This window comes from Lepeophtheirus salmonis, chromosome 14 (genome assembly GCF_016086655.4).
Source record: "Lepeophtheirus salmonis chromosome 14, UVic_Lsal_1.4, whole genome shotgun sequence".
Classification (NCBI taxonomy): Eukaryota; Metazoa; Arthropoda; class Copepoda; order Siphonostomatoida; family Caligidae; genus Lepeophtheirus; species Lepeophtheirus salmonis.
In genome coordinates, this window is record NC_052144.2 from 16,820,927 (window position 1) to 16,841,873 (window position 20,947).

Sequence of the window (20,947 nt, forward strand, 5' to 3'; positions counted from 1 at the left end):
TAATTGCATGTTAGAATTTTGCATAACTAACTCCATAGTAGATATGAAATTCACAAACCATCCGAAGAAAGTGAAATTGTGCTTACTTTTTCCTAATCTACCCTCGAGTCAGCCTTATTATCGTTGCGACAAATAATATTGTTCTATTAGCATACAGCGTTTGTCCAACTTATATGTGGTCTTATATCTATAATTTTTTTTAGTAAATAAGAGTTACCATCTATTTCCACAAACATGTAAAAATTTATTTTGTAAGGTTTAAACTTTTAAAATGTAGTTTTGGACAAAAATGAATACTTTTATCAATTTAACTTATATAAAAATTGATTGTTTGAACTTGAATCAGTTTTTAAACTCGTTGATCACAATAAGTACAACATATGGGAAACAATATTTTTTTAAACTGCAAATTGTACAGCACTTAACCCATTGACAACAATAATTTTTAAAAGATTTTGAAAAAATTCGGGATATCGTTTATCCATTTATGACTCATATAAGAGAATTATAAAGTTTTTCAAGTAAATTGTGATTTAATTTGTCTCAAAGCTAAGAATATCATAACTAAAGATTCCCCGAGACCAACATATATCAATCAACTACTTCACAGTTGAAAAAAATTGGCAAATAACAGAATAATTTTTTCGTTTTGTCGAAGAAAAGTTAGAATACTCGTATACAATAACGTAATGTCGTGAGATATTTTACAAAAAGAGCGAAGAAGTTATTAGTTATTTAAAATTATAAAATTAATAAATATATATTTAAAATATATTAAGGATTTTACATTAAGAGAAAATTCAAAATACATAATTGTGATGCGTCAGCCTAAAAATAATCTTGAAAAAAAATCAAGATAAGGAGAAAATTCCAATATAATTTTATACCTTATATTTATATAGCGAATACTATATAATAGACATGGTTGAGTAAAGAAACTCAAGAATTTAAGCCATTGCTATATATTTAAGATACTTCCATTGGATCTGATTTGGGCCATTCAAATAAAATATATCAATTTGAAATTATTTTCATGTGACGATCAATTCTCATTAATTTAAGTGCAATTTTCTGCGCCTCTAATTGATTGATAAACTGTCGATACTTTGTCGAAGAATACAGATGTCAATTTTGAGAAAAAACATTCTACCTATTCTGTGTGTTGACAGCCCACATGAACAAAGAAACATAACTGGAGACATGTAGATTTTTATATAACTAATTTCATATGATATTATTAGAGAAAATGAGAAATGGTTTTTTCAAGAGGTATGATAAATAACCTACGTTCAAGATGGAGAATGTAAAAAAACGTGTATACTATTTTTACATCATGATGATCACATGTTCCAGTAATTTCTTTTCATCTAGCTGGTCTATTAACTAATTAAAAAAACAAAAGTGTACCTTGAATTTCAAAATGTTATTATTATGCAACCCGATTCTTTGATGTTCTAAAATGTATATATAGGTATAACTGCATAATGCACAAAAATAAAGAATAGAAAAACATAGATAATTATGTTCAGAATATGCACTGGTCCTCTTGCTACGTACATATATTGTAATGACGTATGCACATAATATCCCTACATATACATAACATATATTATCCAACATATTTGCATAAGGATAATATCTAAGAGTTAAATATTTTTGGTTTTTGCGGAAATTTATAATAAAAAAATTATTCAGATAATAAACTCTGTATAGAGGAATGAAGTCATATATGCTGGTGTTGGGCTGAAGTCTGAAAATCAGATACGGGTCTTGGAGCGTTATAGTTTTAGTAAGGCCCAGCTTAGTCGGTATGATCAAAAAATCAGTATTGATCTGTCCAGAATAAAATTACTTGACAAAATTGATCCTTTTTTATATTTTTAAAACCATTTCATGAAATTCTGAAGATTTTTTTGAAAATTAGTATACAGGATCCACGGAAAGTCCTGTAACCTTAACTTTATATAATATATGTAAGTTTGATATATATTATGTTTAAACTCTAATTGGGTCGAAATTTGACTAAAACAAACAGTTTTAAATAAAATAACAGTTTTGTTAACCACAATGGAAGCCAAGAGAAAGGCTATAATCAAGGAGTACCTGAAGGGCAAATTTCGACCAGCCATCATGAGGAATCTAAAGCGCCTGGAGGTCAACCCCATGCTCATCAAGAGAACCATTGAGAGGTACGAGGAGACTAAATCTATCAAGGACAGACCCAGATCAGGTAGACCAAGGTCAAAAAGGACTCCTGGAGTCACCAAGGCAAGAATGGCAAGAAATCCCTGGAGGACACTACCAAGATAGCCAAGGATTTCAACATGGGTGTAAAAACAATGACAAACTTTAACCAAGATGACCTTGGGATGTATCCCTACAAATTGAAGAGGTAAAGACATCCGTCAAGCAAGGTCAAGGCTAAAAGACTTGATAGAAGGAATGTAATTCTTCAGAAACTGAGGAATGGCACGGCTCTCAACATTGTGTTCAGTGATGAGAAGATTTTCACTATGGAACAGGCATTGAATTCCCAAAATAATTGGATTACGGAAAAAAAGGTGAGCTGGGTGACTATTGAGTCAACAGAGTGCAGAAGCCACAGTGTGTAGTAGTTTGGATGACCGTCACTGAGACAGGGAAGTCCCTCTTGGTATTTGTACTGGCCGGAGTGAAGATCAACACCAAGGAGTACATCAACACCATCTTGGAGGAAGTTCTTATTCCCTCGGCCCAACAGCACTTCCAAAATGAGCCATAAACCGTCCAACAGGATGGTGCCCCCTCCAACACATCCAGAGAGACGTAGCTGTGATTTAAGAGCAATTTGAGTGGCTTCAAAGACAAGAGATCTGACTCCCCTCCAGCCCGAGCTAAATATAATGCATTACTCCAAATGGTCCATTCTTGAGAGTCTGTTTGACCCCAAGCAAGAATTTGGAGGACCTGAAGACCAAACTGGTGGCTACCTTGGATTCCATCCCCGTGGGCAGGCTAATTGAAGCATGCAAGTCCTTTTCAGAGAGACTTTGGGGTGTGGTCAAGGCTAAAGATGACCATTTTGAATGAAAGTTATGTCACATGTTTTTGAAACGTATGTCAACTTAGGCCTATAATTATGCAAATTATGTAAATATATCATATGTAAGCCCTCAACATGAGGAAGCTTTTGCCTTATGATGCAATCTGAAACGTTATTACAAATTCTTTAAAATACAGATAACATATTTATTCTTTTGAAGTTAAATAATAATAGTCCATAAGAAATCGGAAACAAAGTATTTTAAGATTCTCAACCTCAACTTTACAGACGCCATTGATAAAATAATAATTTAGGATATTTAGGTCTGAAAATCTAATAATAACGGGTCTTATAACGTTATAGTTTTAGTAGATTCGGTATTTCATACTTTTTAATTATTTAACTTTAACAAAAAATGTTCTTTCATTCAACCAATGTACAAATTTGATGTAAATGAATCTCAAATCAAGAATTAATATTTTTTTCCCCTCACCAGTAAGATTTTTATTTCAAAAATATTTGTGTTTATAAAAAAAAAAGACATAATTAAACATTATAGTAATATTTTTTAGTTTTGATTTAAAAAAGAATATATAGTTTAAAAAAAAAAATACCTTCAAAGGTGTGTTTCTAAAAAAAGATTATTATTAAGAATTTTGATTAAAATTCTACTAAGGTATTATTAACCCTCAATTGATAAACATCCTTTTTTTAACTCGGGTAATGAACTGAAATAAATGGTTACCCAAAGATATATTTAAAAAAATCCGGTACCTTCCATCGTCTTCACGGAATCGTATAAATATTTTTAATAAGGGTGATAAGAAATTTTAACAAATATTTATCATTTTTTTTAAATTTGCATATTAACTGTTGTTATTTTGAAGATTGATTTTTAGAATATTGGTTGATTTTCTACCCCTGAGCATTATGTATGTATAAACTATAATGTATATTTATGTACTTTTTACGCAACTGCTCCGGTTTATTTATATATGTATGTTCTAAATAATATATAAACCAAATAAAGAATGTTAAAAAAACAAGACCAAAATACTCCATATACACAGTTGACATAGAATAAAAGTTATATTAGTTTGTAACAGTTTAAAAAATTATTTATAAAAATTAAGATCAATAAAAACTTTAAAATACGTGTTTGAGCTCAAGGCATTAGTAAAACTATATATTTAAAAAAAAAAGTTAATCTTAACAGAATTAGTTTGGGGTATAAAAAAGATATAATTTGTTATTATCATAGATAAAGTATAATAACTTCATTTTTGATACAAATTTCTATGAAATATTTTTTATTTTTCTAACCAAACGTTTCAGAAATATACTAAATAGTATTTCTCGGTAATAAAATGCTATTTATAGGGATTTAAGGAAGTATATACAAAATTTCACTTCAATAACGAAGGGAAATAACATTATGTTTTAAAGATTCTACCTGTTTAACGCAATAAAAGCCGATATTTTCTCTATGTACTGTAACTGATTTTTACAAAAGCAATTTATCCACGTTTTTTGCATATTATGTGTTCCTATTATCTCAAAAAATAATTAATTTTAATAAAAAGTTTTATAACAATAAACTTTGTTTTACAAAAAAAAACACACTAAAAACGTCACATTTTTCAAAAGTTCCATAACTGGGCCTTAGAGACAATTTCACAAGAAACATGAAAAATACTGCATTGTGTATTTATCTATAGTTTTTTGGGAAAGATTTTGAAAAACTATATGGATAAATAACTAAATGCTATTATTTTTTTACTTATGATATTATCTGCGTATTTTAAAAATATAAGAAATTAATGATTGTAATTAAATATTTATACATGAAAGTTTAATGCAGATATAAAGAGAAGGAAAATTTAACCAACATAGCTTTCTTATAAATTATTTCTTTTTTAAACTTGAAAATAAAAATTGAAATACATAATATTTTATTCTTCAAGACTTTCAATTTTATATATAAAAAATACAGAATATTTACAGAGGTCCCAAAACAGTATTTTTATTTAATAACATTCTTTAGAAGCTGAAATCAAATTCATGCGACTTAAGGTTGATGTCAGTGATATTAAGACAATTTACATGTCAACATATAAAAAATGAGAGGAAGGACGAAAATACAAATCCCACTCCATATGTTGCTAGGTAATTAGTAGGAATTACTCAGTTTTCAACCCTCAATTCTACTCTGAGTCAGACAAAGACTTTCATTTTACACTCTGCAACTAATCTTTAGTTTTCATTTTCGTCTTTTACATACAGGTTATTACTTTACACTATGGCTGTATCAGCTATTCAGATGTGACTTTAAATCTGTCATGTCCCACATCCGGTCCAGTTTTGTCTCTTCCTATTATCGGTCATTCTAAAACGTTCTAAAGTATAAAGCAATCATTACAATGCATCATTTTCACAAACGTTATAGTAAAGTATTTTTCATTATTATTTAAATCTCGGTTTTATTACTATAAATTTTAGAATCATCTTTCTGTCTAGGTATACATAACAATTAGATATTGAAAAGGCAAACGGCTCCGAGTTAATGTAAGTATAATAATAATTATTAATTGTGCATACAAATCTACGTGAAAAAGATAAGCTCTCGAAATGAATGTAGGGAAGTTGTACTTAACTATCAAAAACATCATTCAAGGTGTTTATATACTCGTATATATATATATATACCTACTCATATTCGTGTCGATTTTGATAACTCACGTAGAGAATGTGTGAAACACCTTTGAAACGGTAGCAAAATAAACCAATTTATTATGTTTTATTATTATCTAGAGTATTATTATCTTTAACGAGAGTAATAACATGACATCAGTCCTTTAACCTAGACTGAGGGTCAGTTAGAGGATATATGCCACCTAGTGTGTCAACGAAAAAAATTCTAAAGTCACCAACTTCCGGAGATATTTCAGGACTCCAAGAGATTTATCCCTTAAGCACCATATTATCTGGATCGACGTTGTATAAACAAGGTCCTTCAGTAAGAAGAAACATTCTTTGCCTGGACCAAAGAGCCTTCTTAGTAATAGTAAAGTATCTCAGTTTAATATTTAAATTAGTTTAATATAACTTTCAGTATCTTTAAAATACATTAATATTTTTATTATTTTGCTTAATAGATGTCTTTTTAAAATTAAAGGATGCTCATTAAAATGATAGAAGATTGATATATGATTTAATCAATATTAACATAATTATTCTGTATCTAGTAACAGCATTAGTTTGAATATGAATGATATAGTCACCAAACAATTGCTTTGAGCTCCATCTTCATTTTTCTACATTATACGTAACATGAATAGCATAAAAAGAAATAATACGAGGAAGGAGTTTTCAGAACATACTCCATTTAGATATCTTTATACATTTATGTATGTGGAGCTTCAATTATTCCTTATGAAGAAGTACTTTTCATCATAAGAAGACTATTTCATTTAATATCACTCATATCTTATTTATACTATACATACAAACTGTTTTTATTTCTCTCTCGTCCATTCTTATTGTTCGCCTTTCTAAGACTCTGTTAGACTGCAAAATAGAATAATGCTTAGATATTTTATTCATTATATAAAAATGGGGAATCAAATTAGAAATATGCTAGCATTTCCTTCACGTTAAATTTAATTTTCCGCCTATAAATTTTTTGAAGTATTGAACTAATTGGTCTCACAAAATTGTTTTTAATTTACAAATTGTAAAATGTTTTTTGGTTAGTCATAAAGAGTTTAATATTGCATTTGTATTTTTGGACTTTCACAAAGGAACAAAGGAGCAATATTAGAAACTAAAGCAATATTAGAAACTAAAGCAACTGACTTTACTCTGATAAACTCAAAAGCCCTTTAGGAATTCCATGTGAATTGTACACACTCTCACGACATCATCATCACCGATTGTGATAATTTTTAGTCAGTCTGCTTATCCCAACAAAATAACTCTATGTCTGAAATTTTTGGAAAGTTCCTCAAATTGGTTTTTTCGAAGGATCCTCACATTAATTGATTCCAAAAAAAATATTTTATGTACAAACAAGGGCAAGTGCTTTAATTGAAATATATTAAGTAATATCATTTGTTGAATAATACTATCTAAACATTATTTCCAAATTCTCAAAATGACCCCACAGCCAAGCTGCTGGTTTGATTTTTCTAATTTTTCGTGAGAGTATTAACCTCCTAATACTCTATAAATATGCAAAAAAAGAGAGAGTAGATCATAGCGGAATCATTTTCAACTAGGCCTATAAAAGGAAAATGTCATATTTGCCAAAAAAAAAAAAAATCTTTATTCCTTCCAGATATAGTTTTTTTTTGTTGGGATAAACACCTTGACCAAAAATTATCAAAATCGGTGATGACCATTTCAAAAAATTTCACAAAGCATGTACACTTGACATGGAATGCCTCCCTTTATAACATGCAAGCTAAAATCCTATGAACCGAACATTATGAAAGAAGTGTGAGCTTTGGCCTTAACGTTGAAAGTTCTAAATATATGTAGGAACTGACATACGGTCCACAGTATTTGAAGCAATCAAGTATTTTCCATCTAAGACTTCATACAAAGGAAGAGTTTTTAACAGATTTATACTGAATTTTAGGAAATGCTTCATATAGCATCTTTTTGAAGTAATTTCAATTTTATTTGTTGATTTTAATTTAGAGTCTGTAGTTAATTTTAATGGATTTGTTTTGCCTGTACATACATGGTACTCCGTGGCCCTAAAGTTTAAACGTTAATATTCATCATATTTTACCGAATATTTAACTGTACTGTACATTATTTATATTGCCTTTCAAAATATACTTATATTAATATCGATAAATTGAAAGCAAAAGTCAATAATAATAATTTATCTCTCTATTTAACGTAGAACGTTTAGTTTGTACATTATTCAAAAATATAAATTATGGGAATAGCAAACTAAACGAATTTCTGACTATTTCATTATAACTCACGACTAATAAAAAAATTAGCAATATTTTCATAGAAAGACTTTCTTTATTAACTATAAAAAATGAAATTATTTGAAGAACAAATATTTGTTTTAAATTTAGATCATGTACTGTTTTGTTTGCAAAATTCCTTGCCTTTTGATAAAGCTTAATCATCTTACCTCAGACAAGAATAGTGCTTCTTAAACTGCACATGTTAATAATCGACATAAAATGTTGGAGTTTTATAATCCAGATGCTCATACTGAGTCAACTATGGACTTTAGACATTTTTTGCTTAATATGATAGCTAAGGTAGTATAGACTTGCTCTATTATATACAATTTAAGAATCCAAAAAGTAAAGAAAGCCAAAACAACAACAACTTTTATTAATTTCTTTGTCAACCTTTTCTATCTAAATATTGATCTGTGGCACTCAAATTACACATTTTTAAAGATATAGTAATATTATTATTGTTAAAGTAGTCGAAATTACTTGTATCCTATAAAAATGTACTATGAGATTTCTCGACATCCACAGTTTCTAACTACTTTTCTCTTTATTGTTGTTATAAACTTTGATATGTTGAACTCAAATTAGCTCTTGTTGAGCTGTAAACTATTTTTTACTATTATTAAAGAATAACTACAAACAAATTATTTGAAATCCTTTTTTAAAGGTAAGATTAACAGGGACAAAAAATGATCAAATCGTGCCAAAAATGGGAAATTGTTATATTTGACAATTAAAATTAAAGGATTTTTTTTTTTGGAAAAACTTATTTTATAGTTTACAATTTTTTTTTTTTTTTTTTTTTTGGAAATTCAAATAATTTTTTTTGTATACAAATCTAGTAATTTGTAACTCTCCCCTGGAAAATTCATAAGCATCTTATAATATTATTGTACTTAGAAAAGATTGAAAGGTGTAAAACAACTTGTTTTTTATGGATATTTTTGAGTAGTTAATGACTAAATATTTTCCTTATCTCATATCATCACAGCTTTTTGTATCATTTTATAAGATCAATGGTACAATTGAATCGAGTATGTGTATGTAAATAGTTACTTAAATAAATTTTAAATTCACTTGGATTAAATTAACTAAATTAAAGGATACTTTAATAGAGTTTTAATTAATTTGCAAACAAATTAAAAAAAGATGCAGAATAAAACATGTCAAAGCTTATCCTTTTATTGAGCTGCTAAGTGCAATAACAATAAGGGGATAGATTTAATTAGAATAGGCATGCATTTGTACATGCATATACGAGTATGTATATTTAATAATATCATTAAGAGCTCATACACTATATTTTAGAAATATGATAAATATATATACAATATACATTAGGGTGATGCAGTTGACCCAACATTATTAGAATCCGCAGAACCTAATTTTGGTACTGCAACTAGGTAAGTAGAACACATACTTAAAATTTTAGGTAATTTGGTTAACTTTTATCTCTTGTAAAATTGCAATTTTTAGACGTTGATGGAGCAAAAATGTTTTATTATGAGTTTTATAAATTAAAAAAAAACATCTTCAAAAGTAACATATTTCTATAATCAATTAAAGATTATCTTGTTGTTTTTTTTTGTCACTTCACTTTCTTTGATTTTATCAAGCAATAAGTGATCGCGCCTAGACTTATTAAATAAAAATAGACGCTTTAAAAGTCTTCATTATTCACTCTTCTAGTCAATCGTCCAGAGATGGGTAATTGAGGTCCTTGATAACATAACAAAATAATTACTCCGGCAGAAGAATAGTTTAACCCAACACTCAAATATTGACTAATGCTACATAAAAAACAAAGTGAGCACTATGCAGTGAAATTTGACATATGTACTAATATGTGTTCAACTGAGATTATTGCAGTACTATAGAAAGGGCCATCTCATTCTGACGATCATTAAAAGGATTATAATTTTAAAAAAAGGAAGAAATATTTTGCTTTTTTATTTTGGGGACTGAAATTTAATGATGTTAATGATATTAAATAAACGGTTTAGGTGCGATCACTTATTGCCCTCTACAACCAAAGAAATTAGAGTCACAAAAAAAAATTATAAAACATCATAATCTTATTTTGTTCATAGAATTATTTTATTGCAAAACATGTTTTTTAAATAGAGCACAATTTTTTTTTTTTTTCTGCTCCATAAGTGCTTAAAAATTGCAATTATCCTTGAGATAAACATTAGCCAATTTGCTAAAATTTTATATTTGTGTTCTACTGACGTAGTTGCTGTACCAAAGTTAGGTTCCGCTGATTCTAACAAGGATTTTTAATTTCAGGGGCAACTGCATCACACTAATATACATACATACTGTTGTGAACTGGCGGAGTGGCACCATATATTAAACAAATCCAAATCAAAGAGACAGAAAGTGCATGGAGGAGACATAAAATATTTATAATAATTTATTTATATTACTATACTACCTGGCAGTGACTCGCCTGCGAGGATACTTTAGGTAACAATTAATAAGTACACTACCTATATAATATAACACAAACGGCTTATAATAGTAAAAAAGATTGATAGGGAGGGAAACTACTATGTTGTAATACACAACACATTCTTACTAGGACAGCAAAACATGGACTGTTAATTAATGTTTATTTTCTCATTACTATGAATAAACTTAACGATTATCGTTTGATGTTTCGTTTTTCGTCGTCTATTGGACCTTAATAAACTATACAAATCATGGTGTTATTTCATCATCATAAGAGAGCTACAAGCAAAAAGGTAGATCATTTCAGATATCCTTGATACTGGAATTGATTTAATGAAGATTACGGACATTGGAAAGTGTTCTATGATGCTGAAGACCTCTCCATAATGTTTGGAAGTGGAGATCATGTTAAGTTTGGAGAATAATATAAAGGAGGATCACACTAAGTCGATGAATCGCCTCGCCAACGACTTTTCTGTGGCTTCTAGGACCATCAGGAAGGCTATAAAGAACAATTTGGAATTAGTTTCTATCAAAAGGACTCTACGCCACCTCCTCACAGCGGGGATGAAAGCCAGGAGGCTTGAGAGAGGCAAAAAAATCCTCACATGGATCAAAGCAAATCGGTCAATTGTGTAAATTTTCTTGGACAAGAAGATTTTTACAAGAAGATCAATTCCACAACGGGCGAAACAACAGCTGGCTTGTGGAAACAAAAAGAATAATGGTCCTCGAATTTGTGTCCTCTAATAGTGACTACATGAGACAACATGTCAGAAGAGTTTGTCATCAACTCTTGCATGACCTTCAGGTGACGTGTAAAGGCTGTTATTGATAATGAAGGGGCCATACTTAGTAAAAAAAATTGCAAAACCTAGTCTACATGTTGTTGTTTTTTTCCCCCCTATTTTGAAAATATAAAATTACTGATATATTTCTAAATCCATCTCTGGAGTCCACGTTTTGCTTCCCTACCCTATATATGTATATATAATTTCATTTCTAAATATCTTTGTAAGCTTTTCACATAACTATCCCAATTATTTGTAATTTAAATGAAATAAAATACATATATAATACCACTAGGACATATTTTCCTATAATCAATAGATAGGAACATGCATGGATGTTAAGTGATTCCCATAAATCCATTTTTTTCCCTACTAAACCAATTAGAATATCTATTTTAAATCACTTGGACATCATTCAATATTAACAGACGATCACTTCTACCGGGTGAGAAGATACTCCACGTATGTTTTTTTTCAGGCAGTTAACTTGTGGCTAAAGACCTCCTTCAGCATCTCATCATAGTCTTTTCAGAAGCGTCCAACTCCATCGAGAGCCTCCTAGCTGACACTAAAAAGTTGACTTCAATCAGAACTAGGATAGTCTCGATATTGGCTGGTGTTCTTAAGTTTTGTTCTTGGCCCCACGATCTCTTTTTATCTCTAATACTCGTGTCCCCTATCCTCAACATGTACTTAACCATAGACACTGTCTTGACTTTCATGCAGTGATGTCCTTAACTTTATCACTGCCTCAATTCCCTCTGCAATAAGTGTGCCTATTTTAAATCTTATGTTATACTAATATTCTGATATTATGGTACAACAAAAAATATTTTTTTACCAACTATCTAATTTATCAAACGATTTGACTTTTTGACAATAAATGTTGGTATATTATTTTTCAATGGTTAAAAAATATTTATATTTTAAAATAAAAACAGTTCTTTGTAAATAATTTATATTGTATATACATAGTTTTTATGTATGATATGAGTACATAGATAAATGGGAATGTTTTTCTCTACAAATATAGGTATAATCAAGAAAATATCTAATTTTGTATGCAGAGGAGAACCGCACATATAGCCTATGCTTGATAGAAAGTATTATTATATTAATGTATATTTTTTTGCATAAATAAGACCATAAATTAGTAAATATGAATACTATGCTAATACCAGGAGTACGTTTATAAGATAAAACCTAAATATACATATTATTTTGCAAACTCAATGTACAACAAAAACGTAAATTCGACAATAAAAAGTTTTAAAAATATTACAAAACTCCAATGAGAACTCTATTGAGTGCAAATCTCCACCTATAGTTATTTTTCCTGAATTAGATGTAATTTATTTGATATATTAAAGACAAAAACGTCTAATATTGAACAATTTGAATTGAACGACATTTAATATACCTATATTGTGTTGTGTGACACAAAGAGGTGATTTTAGCTCTGTCTCTCAATTTGTTCAAATTTGTCAATTATGCGTTCCTAAGTTATTGTTGGATATGTATTTTTAACGTTTTATGCTACCTTGATCCTTTTTTTTAATGTTCTTTTAATTAGTTAGAAGGAGTTGCACTGATTAAGTATAAGTAAACATTATAGTATAACATTTACTCCATCTATGCTTGTAATTTTCTTTGATGTTCATATACATAATGTATACTTCCTTTTCTAGGAACGACTGGGACGCATACCTATGCACATTGAGTTTAAGAAAATAATTTCTCCCCAGCGCATTGCCTATTGAGCCACGTCCTTCCATAAGTGTATTTTTCTTTTGGATATTGACCATGTTGTCCGTATAAAAAAGATATCATAAAGCCAATCATTAATATCTACTTTCAAGGATTAAACTATGGAAATATGCGTTGCCCTTATGTAAAACACAGAAGAAGAAAGTGAAAGTTGTCGTAAATACAAATTTGATGTTACATAGTTATGTTAGTGGGTTAAAGCGAAATATCTTGGAGCAAATAAGTAAGGTACCTAGTGCTACAAATAGTAACTTAAAATATGGACTTTATTTAATGAACTCGAACATACTCCCGTCAAACATCCATGTGTTAAATAAAATGTATATAATAAGTTTACCAAACAATCAAAATGGATTTCTTATACTCTGATATTGTTTAAAAATTACCAACTGTTTTAATTGTACGCATTATGGAGTACTGATGATCTCATATCAAATCAATATTTATTAATAATTTGTATTAAATTAATATAATTTTTTTTTATTGCCTTACTTTTCCTTTATTTATATATCTATTTTTTCCTTCAACCTCCATGTTTTTTCTTTAATTCTATTTTACTTTAAGTTAGATATACATATTATCTTGGTACTTTATAGCCTTTCTGGGAAAAAGAATAAATGTCGATACTAAAAAAGTTACTTTGAAATAAGCGGTTTTATATCTATTTCATTCTATGAATGTTATACCTATTCTTTTCTAAAATGTTCGTATTATTCTACTTTTTAAGAACTGTAATGAGGCTAGGAAGGAGTAAACATAAAAAATTACATTTCCTGATAAGGCTACAAAAGATCCATTATAATAGCAGCCAAAGAGCCACTATCTTTATTTTCAGCTATCATATAAAAATAGTTATAAGAGTTTAAAAGCAAAACAAAAAGAAAGGAAGAAAGACTAACAAAATGCTTGAAATAAATAGGCGTTTGAATAGAGGTAATAAGATATGATCATTAACTTCATTTCTAATAGCCACAATTACAGGAGGGGGGAGAGCTCTATTAGAAATTAATTTGATACAAAATTACCCTATTACAAGGTACATCTCAATAACATTATACAATGATAGATATCCATAACATAATACTATGATAGATCTTTAAATAAAAGTATGTTAATTATGTGTAATGTATTATATGCTCTAAATTACTAACAGTTATGGCTGTGAATGGTCAAAAGAATGGCTTGTTTGTATTTAAAACCAAAAAGAATTAAGCAAAATGACGGTAACAATACAAATTTTATATTGCAAATTACAATGTTTTTTCATTCCTTTATTTTTATACCTACTGGCAGCGCTAATGATTTAAACCTCTTGAGTGAAGGAGTTATGGAGATATCTTGCTGAATTTATCATTATTATAGACTATAATAACAATATTATTAATATTAAGTTCAGGTATTTATTTCCGTCTCTAGTTATCACTATTGATGAAATTTTAGAATAAAATATCCAAGTTGAATTTAATAAAAAAATTGGTTTTAAAATTACCTGTATGGATTGGATTTTGACCTTATCTGTGCATAAAAGCTAATAAGTTTACATCCGATAAGTTTTGTATACAACTGAAATATACTTGAAACATCAAATATAAATAAAACCCATGGGATTTAAAACCAATGCCAAGGATCTTTTTCAATTCCTCCTGAATTAATATATTTTTGTCTCAGGACATTTTGCCTTATAAAATTTCTCATTTTTTTATGCAGATAAATAATAATATTCAATGAGTTATGATGTATTCAAAACTCACTTTTAATACATCACTACATATACAATATGATACATAGTTTAACATCTCAGCATTAAAAAAAACAAAGTTTGGTAGAAAAAAAGGGCAGTAAGATATATTAAATTTATGGAACCCTGGTGTCCCCTGGGTGTGACAGAGCTAGTAACCAACAAAAAATATATAAAAATCCAAGTCATAAATTGAACTTCCATCCGAGAAAAAAACATTGGACCTCATTTGCAATTTATTTCAAAAATAATTTATATAATTTAATCGAAATTATATACATCGGCAACAAATATAATTTATTTAAACTGTTATTGTGTCCCTTTATGACTCGTCAATAACAATGGGTTTAAGTATGAAATCTCCCAACCTTTCATATTCTTAGAAGAAAGAAAAACAGGTTTAAAATCAGTTGGTAGTAAAGCCATTCTTCTTAAATGCGGTACAATTACTGAACAGAGTGTAGGAGATGATACAACAACAATGGAACTGCAAAACTCTGAAACGTTTCAGAGTTTGACTAATGCTAACAGCGTCCAGACACCCAGAGATATTCATTACCAAAATACAGCCAAATATCAAGGATGCGTGAACTAATAAAAATCAATACCTAAAGGGAGGGAGGCAATGATCGCAAGGTCAATATCAGCCATGCAATGATATGATGATAATGGAAAATTACGTACATTTATAGTTGCTAAAACAAAATAATTACTTTTACTTTTTCAATCATCCAGATTATTTAGAATATTGAATTTTATTCATATTTATTTATTAAGTATATTTTAATTTGGAAATACAAGTTTAACTTATTTATAAACATATATATATATAATAGATTTGGAAATGTACAAAAGCCGTATTGATATATGTAATATGCTTATACAAAATAAATAAATGAGTGATTTTTTTTTGATTTTTTTTTTTGAAATATTAGTTAAAAATAATAGGGAATTGCTCACACCTTAAAAATGAGACCATTTGAGTTCTATGTACGATTTAATTTAAAATAATAATAATATGAGGTATGATTTTACTTCTCTGGGGATGTTTAGCTATATATAAAAACTGAATTTGTCCTTATAGTCGTAACATATATTTCCTACTAAAAGCATCTGTGAATAAGTTGATATGATAATTGTGATTTTATAATCTACAATAGTAGTTGGAAAAGCAAGAAAATAATTTTTGTAGAATTTAAGGATTCATTATTTCTAAATCAAGAAGCTAAAAAAGTTGAAGTATACAAATAATGAGAACACATAAAATCATTATTTGAAAACTCAAAAGTTAATTAGAAAATTGATTAATTTAGAAATTAATGAAGTATCATGCCAAGAAAACTTGAAACAGGGAGTAGTACTTGATAAAGTATGGATGTTGTGTAAAAATATGACCAGATCCATAGATAAACACCCTGGTGTAACCAAGGGGTTTGGGATAACGCTATGTTGACCATACAATTGAAATTGAGCATAGCATTGTCCCATTAACATTAATATTTATCGAATATGTTTTTGTTTGCTCTCGATTTTTCGTCTACTATTATCCCTTATTAGTAGTATACAATAGTGTCCTGGACATTCTTTGGTTAGACTTGTATAAGTTTTAGTTAAATTTTGACCAAATATTTTCAATTATAAAGCGAAAGCAAATTTTTTATAATTACTACCAGAAAAGGGTTTTCAATTTTCCAAAACGTTTATAATTATTACTTAATTTACTGAATAGGGAATATCTAAATATATTTAAAGTAATAACCATTGCGTGTGCCCTTGAAAGGTGTATAGTAACAGGGTGGATTTGCTCAGGAGTTATAACTGAAGTCCTTGATAATAATTGAGGATGGGCATCGGAGGAATCCCAGCCATTAGGTTTGCTCTAGAATTATAGATAATTGTCTTTCCTCTCTAAACTTCATGAAATGTAAGCTACTCTCCTTCCAAACATTTTTGAATTGTTTGAATTAACACGTTTATTTTCGGTTTCTTTTATTTTTACATACATATTTTATACAGTATTCCTCAGTTCCTTTTCTTTTTAGAAAAGTTATTAGTTGATAAAATAATGATCACATTCTAGACCGCTATTTTGAAAAATGGTATTTTATTAAATGTACAACAGCTAAAAGACAAGGTTATGCCTGGTTCAGGTTCAGTGGTTCTATCGGTCCGGTATCGGTTCTTTAATTTCAACGGTTTTAGTCTTGGTTCAGCTTTATCGGTGTATAGTCCGGTCTTGGGGCTCGGTTCTTTTTTATACATACTCAGTTTGGTAAGAGGCACATAAAACAAGGAGCGTCATTAGAAAATTCAGGCCCAGGAAATGATATTAGATACAAACAGGGCGGTAGCTGCCTTATACACAGAGTACTTAGTGCTCCAAAAACTCGTAAATACGTCCTCATAAAACCACTTTTCCAGATCCATAAGAAGCCCTTAAATATTGGGAAGTCAGACACAACTCTGTATCATCCTGGCGATGTAAGAACATAAAAAAAAGTCAGGAAATTGACTTATTGACTAAAGAACTGAGACCATAAGCAATGAATTGCAGTCACGGTTCGATTTTGTCGTTCCCGTTATAGTGGTTCTAGAAGTCAAGGCAAGACAACCAAGGGCATAACCTTGATTACTTACTTTATAGCTATGAGTGCATAATTAGTACTTATTATACAATCTCTCAAATATGACGTTTAACCAAATTATATAAATATAATTTATATATTTGTTGGCTGTTTAAATTAGTGTGATGCCTTTTCCTTGCTTTTATTTAATTATGTATATATTTGAACACACATGTGCCAGGGTAAACAATGAACCCTAATGAGGTATAATTCTTTAGAAAAGCATTTAGTTTACCATCTAGATTAATAAATTATTCATTTTTGAGGTACCATTTACATACATATTTGCAACTTTTAAAAGTAGTTAATAATGATGATGAAAGATTGTCCCTTTTTCTATTTACCTTAAAATGAATACAAAATATATATTACATACTTCTATTTGCATTTTACAAAATCTATTTATTTAGTATGATTAAGTTTATCTTTTTTGACAAAAATCTTTTTATTTTATATACATATAAATTACTCAAAGTAACAATAAAAAATTTTTTTAAATTTTCCATTTACAGAGTAGATTCAGTCAAATGTTGATTTGTCAACATTTGACTGAATGTTCTCATTCTTGGTTGGTGAAAATCAAAATAAATTAGGTTAAGCTACGAATATTATAGCTTGAAAATTCGGACTCACGGTCGCATTGAAATCTAAGGGAACTTTAACCTCCCACTCAACTCGAACTTATATTCAAACATTCTGAATTGAAAAGACACGAAGCAACTTGTAAGTTGAAACTTAAAAATAGTCTATGTCTAAAATTTTCATTATTACATTTTTTAAGCACAATTTCGCATCTTTTATTTTTCTATACGATGGAAATTATGAAAATTTAGGGGTATTGGATAAAAAAAAATTATAAAAGTTAGTTAACAACGATTTTATATCATGGTAAGTGAAAAAAAACCTCAAAATCGTTTATAATTACATGATAATCATAGGTGAACGATTATAATAAATACGTGATTTAAAGTTAGTATCTTTTTAAAACTATTTTATTCATTTTACACTCGTAAATATCAACCAAAATACAAAATACTTGTATGAATATAAAACATTCAAAAATAAATAAAAACTTGATGTTAAAGTAATCTTATGAAAAATAGTTAAATAATGATTTAATATAATTGCAATTATCTATATAATTACAAGGACTTTTTGATCTCTTTTGTAAAAAGTAAAGGTTAAAAGTTATGGAAATATGAAATAAGTCATTTAACTGATGTCACAGATTTTACCAAAGATGAAAAAGTAGAAATATGTATTTAAAAAAATGAACGAATTTTCTAAAAAATCAAAGTAAACTTCATCAAATAACATACAGACAGAAAAAGAACAAAAATCTAATAATGTATATAACTTGATACTAAAAAAAGTTATATTTATATTAAATCATGTTAAAAAGTGCTGAAAATCAGTATGAAATGCACATATTTTATAATATATTATGTTTTGGATCTATTGGTAACATGGAATGTAAGAAATTTGGAAGGAAATATAACATCTTTGAAAAAGTTAATTGTCCACTATTCTATGTAATTAAGAATGTATAGTATTGTATCAACATATTTAAGGAAAATTAAAGTAGGGTATATAATAAATACTGTAGATTTTTCAAAGATAATAAATAATTTAGTCTTTTCCTTTGTCACTCCATTTTTATATACAAATACCTACAACATTTTTCCTAATCTTAATTTAAAAAAAACTATTTATTGAACTAAAATTTGATAATCAATACCCCTTAGATGCCTGAAACATTTTATATAAATAATTAAAAAGTTTAAATATCCATTTTACAATACTATCAATAAAAACATTAAGAACATATGAAAAGATGGCAATTTTTCGAAATGACAAGAAAAAAACAACAACTTTAGACTTCTTAATGTACTTTGATTGGCATCTTTATAGTGTTCATTCGTCAACACGCGTGTGTATTTTAAAGACAAATTTATACAATATGTTTATCGATATACATACAAGCATAAAAACTATTTCACGTCATCTTTAAACATTTATATTTCATGTTTAACGAAATATATATTTTTATTTTTATTCAAATTTTCCAATCAAATAAAATGATAAAAAAGCTAAAATCAAACTTTAATAAACATAATTTCGTATAATATGTAAGTAAAATATATTTAAAGCTATGCACAAAAATGTTGTATTTGGTTTAATTATAAAATTATTTAAGTTGCTATATTTATTCATGCAACAAAACAACAAAAAGGAAGGTAGAGGTTAAAATAAATGTAAACATCAACTCAATTAATTATTCAAAAATCTTACTGCAGAGGAAATCTGTTCAACATGAGTTGATTTAATGTATATTAATTTATATTTTAATTATTATTTTGAAAATTACTTAAATACATATATTATTATTTTACTCGTTGTTAGTTATATGAAAGGATTTGCAAAGGGTTACTTGGTGTTTCTCTGGTTTAAAGTATTCTTACAGGTACAATAGGTAATATAGCACCTTTATATTATATAAAAATATACATACCAAGATATATATACATAAAAAAATTTGTTTATCCATCTTATATTTTATGTCAAAAAATTACGAAATCAATATTTGTGAAGAAAATTGCAAAAACCTGTTTTTCACTAATTCTAATAGAAAAAATTAGTAAATAGGATTTATTGGAATTGTAAGAACCTACCCAGTTTTTTTTGTATTTGCAAAAGTACAAACGTAATTGAGAATAATGTTGTCGAAAAAATAACCCTCGGTAATTGGTTCATTTGTGCAAATGTTGCAAAAATTATGTTTTAAAATGTTCCAAAAATTGAAATTATTTTGATATAGTCTTAAGTTTTCTTATTTTATGTACAAAATGCAAGGTTTTATGGTATTTCTTCCAAAAAACTGACAATTGACATTTGATGAATAAAACAGAAAAATATTCAGTAAATGGTAGATATTTAACTTAAACATCAATCCTTATTTGTCAATTTATATGTAAACAAATCTCAAGACAAACTCCTAAAAACTTTATTTTATCTACAAAGCCAATATTCCCTTGCAAATCCATTTTATTGAACCTGAAATAAAACGAAAGTGCAATTTTCACAAAAAAAAATTCCCATAACTTTTTTGATTTTTAATAAATTTAGTAACTATTTTTTTATATCTGTAAAGCTATTTTTCGATATCCCAGTCTCTTTTGAAAACTCAACCACGTATTTAGTCTTTTAGAGCTCCAAAAAATAACTTTTGTTTATTGAGTATAAAATAAGCTCCCTTTATATGCCCCTCCCCAAATGGGCACCCCACTTTTGCCGGGCCATGTTCAAAAGAGGTTCCTTTCCAAATTTTCACCCTCTTAGCCCCGATGGTGCGGTCACCCATAAAAGACACAAACTATATTATATATAACAGACAGTGTTTGTGTTTCCTTTATGGGTGCGCATACCCTTGGATCTAAGAAATTGAAATGTCAAAAAATAAGGCATTCTGGACATCAAATTTTAAATCATAGTATTAAAATTCTGTATTTTTAATTTCTGGAACAATTAAAAAAATATATTTTTTAAATTTGAACAAAAATAAT

The 20,947-nt window shown here is 28.2% G+C and overlaps 1 protein-coding gene across 6 annotated transcripts in view; it reads right to left on the reverse strand.

Moving 5' to 3' along the window:
- LOC121129701 (uncharacterized) overlaps nucleotides 1-20,947 on the reverse strand; it is a 371,351-nt gene that overhangs the window by 6,533 nt on the left and 343,871 nt on the right. The gene's annotated exons all lie outside the window — the stretch shown is intronic.